This window comes from Camponotus floridanus, unplaced genomic scaffold, assembly GCF_003227725.1.
Source record: "Camponotus floridanus strain SB8 unplaced genomic scaffold, Cflo_v7.5 scaffold240, whole genome shotgun sequence".
Lineage (NCBI taxonomy): Eukaryota > Metazoa > Arthropoda > Insecta > Hymenoptera > Formicidae > Camponotus > Camponotus floridanus.
This window is the reverse complement of record NW_020229371.1, coordinates 159,814-170,297: the sequence shown is the minus strand read 5'-3', so window position 1 is coordinate 170,297 and position 10,484 is coordinate 159,814.

Here is a 10,484-nt window from a genome sequence, read left to right as displayed (position 1 = left end):
GAATAAATTATCAAATAAAATGTATTTGTAAAGAGATTTAAAAGAATTGATAAAAAATATTTAAAAGAAAGAGAGTTTTTCCAAATAAACATTGTATAGAAATTAGGATAATTAATCGGGATCAGGCGCGGGATCGCTCCCGACTGGGAACCGATACGCGGAAAGCGTGAAAGAATCAGAGTTGTTCTCACTATAAGAGTCACAAATATATTTCGGAATCGTACTTACAATGTTCATGAAATTTGATTATTCACGCGACAGTCAATTGATATTACGCGGACCATTGGAAAATATTTCTTTCGCACATGCTCTCGTGAATTTCTCCCCGGTCCTTCGATAGCCAAGATAGCAGAGAATCCGCACACACGGCGAGGAAGATTTCGCTTTCCTTATTTGACGCGCGGGACCAACAGGACGAAACTCGCCTTCGATTTGCGATTTTAATTACACGCGACAAACGTGAAACTTTCACAGCAAATTTCATTCGCGGTACTTCGGGAAAACAACAAACGCTGAGGAGCAGCGCGATGTTGAAGCAACAAACGGCAAAACAAGAAGCAGGCACACAAGTCGGAGCAGAAGGCGGAAGCTTTCTTGCTGCTTGTGTGGACCAATTAATTGTTGACGCGTTATAAATCGATTGAGGATTGGCAGATCGATAAATCCCTGCGCGCCGGAATTAGGCGTAAGCTCGCAGTTAGAATACGGCGCCAGAACTTTTCAGTGGACGCGAAGGGATGGCGCTTAATTGTATTGGCGGATAATTGTACGTATCGCAATAAGAATGATAGAGTTTTCGGAGGAGTCGCGCGAGCATCTGAGGCTTGCGTGATCGATAGGTGACTTCCGCGATCCAGATTCCGGTTAGAACATACGGAATAAACATAAAGAGAAAAGAAGCACAATGGACTTTTACATATTACAACATAGTTAAGAAGATACATCAGAAAAAGCTATTTAATTTTTTTATTTTAAAATCTCTTGATAAAAATATTACTTAAAGTGGAAAAGTTTGCGTCACAATTTACATTCAATATTAAAATTTAATTAAGGAAAATAAACAGAAGTATTCTTGGCACAGATATGTTTGTGTTTCAAAATATAAACAGGAGTGATTTTTATTTATATTAAAATAATTCTAATATATAAAGATAATATAAAGAAAACAAAAAATGTGCGCATTTTTTTGAGAATTTAATATTTCAATTGTAATTATACTTCCTCCATTATATGTACATTAACTATCATACCTTTCCAATATGCTTTCCAGCAGCCATATATCTAAAAGCAGTTTCTATTTTATGCTTTTCAAAAACTTTTCTGCATAACGGTTTGATGGCGCCATTCTTTAAGCCTTCCATTAACTTGTTCCATAGTATTGCCTTACTCTCTGGTTCTGCAGAAAATAACTTATCCAATAAGATGCCATGAAAACTAATATCTTTTGAAAATGCAAATATTTCTAGAGGATTATTGAAGACCATATCAAACTTTCCAATCTCGAGAAAACGACCACCCTTTGCTAAGCAACGGACGGACGCTTGTAGTTTCTCTTCAGATAAAGAATTTAATACGATATTCACTCCGCGATCTTTTGTTCCCTGAATAATCATTTGTTCGAAGCTCGTATCACGAGAGTTTCCAATGTGATCCTCGGGAATAGAAGGAAACGTTTTTCTTATAAAGTCTCGTTTCTCGATACTCCCAACCGTCGTAAACACTTCGCAACCATCGTAAAGGGCAAGATAAATGGCAGCTTGACCAACACCTCCCGTACCAGAGTGAATCAATATTTTGTCGTCTTTTTTCATTTTACCACTCAAATACAAAGCGTAATAACACGTGCTATATACACAAGGAACCGTGTCTTTCATCGTCCACATGTCAGGTATGATCCAACTAGAGATATTTGTCAGTTATGAGAATATTTGTCATTCCTCTGAAAATAATATAATTTAGAAAATCATATAAAAATATATTATGTTAAAATTAAGTCAAAGAAGTTTTTTAATATTTTTTGTGAATAATATGTAAAGGTTAGGTAAAGAATGAAAAGAAGCATGTAAAATATAGCAACTTTTTCATTTTTTACTTCACCGAAAACAACTTTCTAATTTAAATATACAAATATTTAATTATTTCATTAAGAATATACGTTTAGAATATTCGTTTATTTTTATTAAGAATATACACATTAAGATTCTATTCACATACATATTAAGATTTTATCAAGTTTTTATCTAATATTCGCTTACCCTGTTGAACATAATCCCATTATTCTTTGCCCAGTTTTATTAAAACCAGTAAATTCCATTCCAATTAAAGAATTATTATTTCGTTCGGTTGTAATAGATTCAATGGCGAGTCCACCGCTAGCTATCATGACATCTCTAAAATTGATAGATGCATAGACTACTCTTACTAGATTTTCTTCATTACTGTTGACTAAAGATATCCTACTTTGCATCCAACAAAGAGTACTTAGATCACCTCGCACCTAAAATAAATAAATATAACAAGTTATTTTAAACTTCTTAAAATTACAGTAAAAAAAACTATTTCTTAATTTATTAAGGGAATTATCACTATTTTTCTAAATACCGAATCTTTTTGAAATCGTACCATTTGAGAAACATAAGCATTCTGTACGAGTTTTTGTTCTAATAATGATAATGGAAAATGTCTATAGGATCCCCAAATGCCGGAACGTATAACATTGATGGGTAAATCTAGTTGTAGCTGCTTCATAAACGATTCTTGCAATGAAAAAGCAGGCGCATCTCCATCTTGAATAAATACACTTCTAATCATTTCACCACCCGGTTCTTTTTGCAAACAATTGACAAGGCCGAGTAGACCGCATTCGAAGTCTCCTTCTTCGACGATTATAATCCTCGTATTTATGTTGTCATTTTTCACGTTCATGAATGATTTAATCTCATTTATCCACGAAAATTCGTAATTATTTACATTCACAATCTGCTGATTCGTCTTAAAATCTTGTATTTTTCTTAATAATATAATTGTCTTATCATTGGTGCGTTTCTCCAAAATTACTTTTAATTCATATTTGTCCAGACATGAGTAATCGTAAATAGCATCTAACTCTTCCAATGTCAGAAGAAATCCTCTTGGCATTATGGCAGACAACAATTGTTCGTATAAATCGTTTCTATTTTTTGTTAAAATTCCGAAACCTATGATCATCAAACAATTTTCATTTTTCGTTAGTTTATCAAATTCCATCGTAGAAATATTGTCGGGCAAAGAAATATCTTTGAATCGTTCGTTACTCGTTACTATTTTGATATTGTAACAAATTTGCGGTAAGTCGTCTAAAATTTTATAAACATGTAAAGAATTTAAATTCTCCGGCATCATTTCGTCGCTACTTTCGATAAATTCAATGATTTTTACGTTTATCAGATTATGACACTCAAGTGCAACGTGCACCGACATTCTTATTGCATCTTCCAAAGATGTCATATTTAAATCTCGATGAGCAACAAACTTGTACTCTTCAAAAACGGGGTTGACTACATTTTGTCGACGAGATATAGCTGTAGCTATAAGACCGTGTATTTCTATTCCTCCAGATATCAAAACATCTAAGTGCTTATAATTTTGTACAAGGACTTCTGCGGATATAAAGACAATAGCATATCAAGTATATATTTTTCGAAAAATAATATTCGATTAAATACGTATATAGTTCATAATACTGTAATACTTACGTTTTTTTTCATTTGAAAGTTTTTCAATATATTTTATGTGAGATTTTGGATCGATTACCGCTTTATGAATTTTTGTTGGTACAAAAAGGCTTCTCGAATCCTGCCCTAAAATCATCAACTGTAATATATTGTCCATAAACGTTATCCAATTGTCATTCCAGGCAATATGACCATTCTTTCCTGTGATTGATGCGCTTCTTAATCCACGAAATTCGCCGGTATATTGATAACCACGAAGTTTCAATTCTTTGTAAATATCTTTTGTATTCATCTCCTCTGTGTCATTGTCATTTCGATCAACAAATGTGCTACATATTTTTTTGTCTTCAATATTAACTGGAATTCGTACTGTTCCAGTGACGACAGTACTCTCTCCTTCGATTATTTCAAATTTGCAACTATCTATAAGAGTACAATTATCAATTTCTTGTGTGAATATTTAATTTATAAACGGAAATTGTACTCCATGTTTTATAACGAAATTCTATACTATGTGTTATAATGAGAGGATATTTTTAACAAAGAATAAATTCCAGCCAGCCTTCAATCATGAAAAGGAAATACCAATCATAGTACATAATTTGCAAATTAAATAAATAAAAATAAATTTTCATTTTAATGAAAGTGTTCCCATAGCATTATTATTGGTCAGATAAGTGCTACTTCTGATATGCATTTGCATAAGAAACTTAGTTATATTGGGTAACCAATAATTTTAATGAATTACAGAAAATTAATTTAGGTATAGTATCTTTAAATTGCAATCTATCGAGCATAGATTTTTAGCAATACATTAATTAAAATAGCAAAAATAAAAATAAAAATGATATGTATAAAAATTAAATAAATCAACAAAATTAACAATACATTTTTTATTGTAAACTGACAGCAGAAATTAAAATTTCTTGATTATGTTTACTTTTTCAGCAGAAACAAACTTAATGCAGTACTAATATATTGCAATTTTTGCTCAAATTTGCTGCTACTTTATTGGCAAACTGTTAATAGTTTGTTTATTAGATACAAATCTTTTCTTAATTTATTTTTTTCAATTGAATTTTTTTGCTTATTCACATTTTATGTCTTAAAAAATGTTTATCTTTTTATATATCTATATCATAAAATTATTTTAATTGCACAAGTTACCTTTTTGTATCATAAGAGTTAAATCGATTGGATTTTGTTTCGACAGAACTGTAGAACGTAAGAAATTGACATTTTCAAATACAATTGGTACATCGAGATAATTTTGCTTTTCTAACCAGCCGATCATTTGCCATATCAGAAAAAGATATCCTGTAGCCGGTAATAAATTTTTTCTATTAACGACATGCCCAGTCATATATGAAAATTCTTCCTCGAGTAAATTAATGGTAACAATTACTTCCCCAATATCAAGTTTTGTTTGTCCGAAATAATGACATACATACCAATCTTCGGAATGATCCCATCTGTAAAACGTGTTATTAATTTAAAAATATGTAAAACATTAGCTTTATTAGCGTTTAATGTCGTTAAAAATAATGCAAATTTAATTTTCTGTTTTTTTCTGTTTTTTTTTCTGCTATTTTTTGTAATAAACATAACGTTGAAGAATCTTATGTTACGTTAAACAAAATTTACCTTATAAGATGAGAAATCATTGATGTATTACGACTCACAGGAAACTTAACTTTCGGATATAATTTTGCGATTTGCAGCTGTAATCCTGCATTATAAAGTTTTCCAATTCCGTGTAAGAATATCTCAATGTTTGGTTTGTGAGAGAATTTGTATAACGCGACATTTGTCACAGTTGCATTTAACGAATCATTAAGAATGTATTGTAGAATGTCGTGCGGCGCTATCTCAATCGTCACCGCGTCATTTGGAATAAAACGCATAGCTTCTGAAAATACTACTGGGGTTAACAGACTATTTGTATAATATTTTGCTAGATACGAGATATTTGGAAATGTGCTGACCATTCATAGGATTTGTTCAACATGTTCAACCACTTTGAGCTCGGAGAGGCCTTCTGTGGCAATATCTGATTCAGATATTTCAAAAGTATAACTCTTGCAGGCTCGATATAATGACTATGAAAAGGTATATGTCCAGAGAGAATTTCTTTTACAGAAATGTTGTCGTTCTAAATAGGAATAAATTTCTTTTAATAAACTCATTTTTTTATTTAATTCGACGTAATTATGAGCATAAATATATTATATTATTTGTACTTATATTTTTTAAGTATATCCAAACCTGTAGTTTAGCGAGGAATGCTCTCACAGAGCTTGTTGGTCCACTGACAATATAATTATGCGAACTATTGTAACAAGCTATATCGATATCTGATGGACACATATTCTTCATAATTTTATAATCTAAATTAATTTCAGCCATCAAGCCATCTATTATTTTTGACTTAAAAAATGCTAAACCGACATAATAAGCCAACATGATGGTTTCTTCGACTGTCAAGCATCCATCGGCATATCCACAAACCAATTCACCAATGGAATGACCCATTATTACATCAGGAGTGATACCAATACTTATTAAGAGTTATTAAGAGTTATTAAGAGATCAACTATTCCGATCTGTAATATATGTAATTTTTTTTATATATTTTAACACTTTCTATTTTTCTTTTAAATAAAATAATATTATAAAATGTTACAAATTTAACTTTCTGCATACAATTATGTAACATACGAAAGGCTTTTCTCAATTTTAATTCTTTTATAAGAATTCTGAGTTTTTTTATGAAATACTGATCATTAAAGATACGATGTTTCATTAGATGATACAAAAGAATTCCCCGATATAGACAATATATTTTTATCTGTACCTGTAATCCAATAAGACCTACAAATAAGTTGACTACGTTATCGAGAATATAATTGTCGTTATTTAATAGAATCCCTGTGACAAATATATCATAAGGTTTCAAAACAGTATCGCATTTTTGGATTGCTTTAGCGAATACTGGAAATTCCATTAAAGCTCGACCTATATACATATATGTATCAATATTTGAAAGAACAATTAAGAATAATTATATATTAAATAACGTTGTCGATAAATTATTTTAAATAATGTAATATTTTTATACAGGATGTCTGAAAAGTTTTTGCGATCCCAAAGGAGCGATGAGTGTGTAGGCGCGCGGCAAAGGCTTTTCGCCTCCTCAATCGCTTCACCGTGCGCCGCCATTATGTTATAGTGAGACCGCCTTCGCCGCCACGCGCTTCTAGGCACGCGCATTGGCCAATTTTCTTTAATTAATTTTTCGTTAATTATTGCAAATATCGCCAAACAGAAGAGGGCCTTCCTTTTTAATTTGAGCCAATCTATCTTTACACTTCGGGACCACCAAAAGTTTTCAGACACCCTGTATAAATAATATATACATACGTAAATGAAATTCGTTCTAGAAATCGTTTACCTATGTTTTGCACACGCTTTATATAGATCTTCTATCATTATTATATTTTAGTTTACTTTGTATCAAAGAATAGACTTTTTACATCTAAATGTAACTTAAGCAATTATTTAATAAAAATTTACAAACTAAAAATATTATAAAAGGTTAAATGAAATTGTGTAGTCGACCAAACTAGCCAGAAATATAATTTATTCAATACGACGTTTCGACCATATGGTTGTGGTCCTTATCAAGTATACACTGGAATAGATATATAAGTTGCAAAAAATTATTATTTACATCTAATTTTCGGTTTGAACCGTGATACGCACAATTAATTTAGTTTAAACGTGAGATATTTTAAATATATACATACAAATTAGCCGACGTATTGGTAATCAGAGTGTCGGCATAGATAATAATCTTGTACAAAGCACAAGTCACATTAACAAAACTTTATTTTTAAAATTCAATTTTTAAGAACAATGAGTCCGTGTGGGACCTCGTCAAAGACTGAACGCGATCATAAGTAAACGGAACTACATGACCTTTATTATTTTGTCATAAATGTTGTTTAAGTTTTCTGTGTCTTTTTGTAAGTTGATTAGGTTATCAAATCTCTTTATGAAAAACATCTCAGCAATTTCTCTTTTGCATTTAACGGACGTTTTTATGAGCAGATCTTCGGCACCCCCATGGGCTCTCCACTTTCACCTATCTTAGCAGATATGGTAATGAAAGATTTGGAGATGCAATGTCTAAACTCATTAGGTTTTACTGTTCCTACTTATTATAGATTTGTCGATGACGTTTTCGCAATAGTACCACGCCCAAAAATCAACGAGATCTTGACAAAGTTCAACAATTATCACGAGCGCTTAAGATTCACTTATGAGACTGAAGTTGACTCATCCATTAGCTTTTTGAATGTAAAAATTATTCGGTCCGATAATAGACTTATCACTAATTGGTTCCGGAAACCTACATGGTCAGGGAGGTATATAAACTATCATTCGAACCACCCATAAAAGTATAAAATTAATACTATTTATAATTTAGTTGACCACGCGATCTTATTATCTAATGACGGCTTTAAACAAGACAACATAAAGCTAGTTTTTGACACGTTAATTAAGAACGGCTTTCCGGAACATTTTATACATAAACACATTAAAAAAAGACTCAACTTTTTAAATAATCGTGACCATAATGCTACAACTGACGTGAATCTTACTCGTTCTGATGTGACTCGGTTTATCACAATACCATACGTTGAAAATGTTAGTCAAGATTTATACCGTCTCCTGCGTAATAGAGGTTTTAAGGTCGTGTATAAGATAACCTAAAAAATTACCCTTTTAAAAAAAAGATAAAAAAAGGTGCTAAGTCCGCGTAAAAAACAGTATATGTATTTGCAAAATAGTGTATTATTAACTGTAAAAAACTACTGTATTGTATATCCTACAAAAATAATGATATTAAAAAAGTTGCGCTAAGTGAAAATAAAAGCTTATAAAAATACTTTAACCAAAAAAAGTTATACAAAATAGCTGATTTAATTTTCTACATTATATCCTAGAAAAATAATGATATCCAAAAATTACGCTAATTGAAAATAAAAACTTAAAATAATTTAACTAAAAAAAATTGTACAAAGTAATTATTTTAATTTCATACAAATAATATTAAAAAGTTGCGCCAACTGAATAAAAATTTTTACTGTAAAATAGACATATTTCTTTTTTATTTTCAATATTAAAAGAAAAATGATATTAAATGAATTGTAATATATCTATTATAAAAAATCGAATTGAAAATATGAACAATCATATACATTGCAATAATCATATGCATATACATCCTGAAAAGTTTAATTAAAAAAAAAAAAGAAAATGATAATACAAAATACAAAATTAAAAATTATTAAAAAAATTAAAAATTAAAAATTAATAAATAAAAAATAAAAATTTATATAAAAATTAAAAATTAATACATATAAAAAAATTTTAGTTAAAATACTTAGCGCTGATACGCTGAACAATGTGCTAATGAAATTAGCAGCGCTAAGTTTTTTAACTAAAATTTTTTTATATGTATTAATTTTTAATTTTTATATAAATTTTTATTTTTTATTTATTAATTTTTAATTTTTAATTTTTTTAATAATTTTTAATTTTGTATTTTGTATTATCATTTTCTTTTTTTTTTTTAATTAAACTTTTCAGGATGTATATGCATATGATTATTGCAATGTATATGATTGTTCATATTTTCAATTCGATTTTTTATAATAGATATATTACAATTCATTTAATATCATTTTTCTTTTAATATTGAAAATAAAAAAGAAATATGTCTATTTTACAGTAAAAATTTTTATTCAGTTGGCGCAACTTTTTAATATTATTTGTATGAAATTAAAACAATTACTTTGTACAATTTTTTTTAGTTAAATTATTTTAAGTTTTTATTTTCAATTAGCGTAATTTTTGGATATCATTATTTTTCTAGGATATAATGTAGAAAATTAAATCAGCTATTTTGTATAACTTTTTTTGGTTAAAGTATTTTTATAAGCTTTTATTTTCACTTAGCGCAACTTTTTTAATATCATTATTTTTGTAGGATATACAATACAGTAGTTTTTTACAGTTAATAATACACTATTTTGCAAATACATATACTGTTTTTTACGCGGACTTAGCACCTTTTTTTACCTTTTTTTTAAAAGGGTAATTTTTTAGGGATATCACTCTTTTTTGTACTATATGTTAAACATCTCTAAATAAATGAGCAAAGAACCCGCCATCACCCCCGTCATATTTCATTAAAATTAGACAGTCTTCTTTGCTTACTATATAGATATTCAGATCCTTCAAACTTCTTTGCTACTCTTATTGCAAAAATAACGGATAACTACAAATCAATATGTCATTAGAAACCGTACACCTCTTTTCATTCAAAAACTAAGCATTTTAGAGAAAAACGTTTTAGACAAAAATTGTATGATTTTAAAGGGAACATAAGATGGTGTCATTGGTTTAACCTCGGGTGGCATCGTTAAGGTCAGGTCAAGGACATCTTTAATTTCTTAAATGGAATCACCTATTTTTTATTGCATATTTTGGTAGCTTATGTCGAGAGCTTTCCAAAATACTATAATAAAGTATTTTTTCATTGAGTACTTTTCGATTTATAAAACTTAAAATAAAATCTTAATTTTACATAAACTATAAAATATCTAGTAAAATATTTATTTCTCGATTATCTTACCTTAATACTTTTATGTACAAAATAATGAAAGGAATCAATTAGTGTAAAAAAAAACACACAGTTGTTTT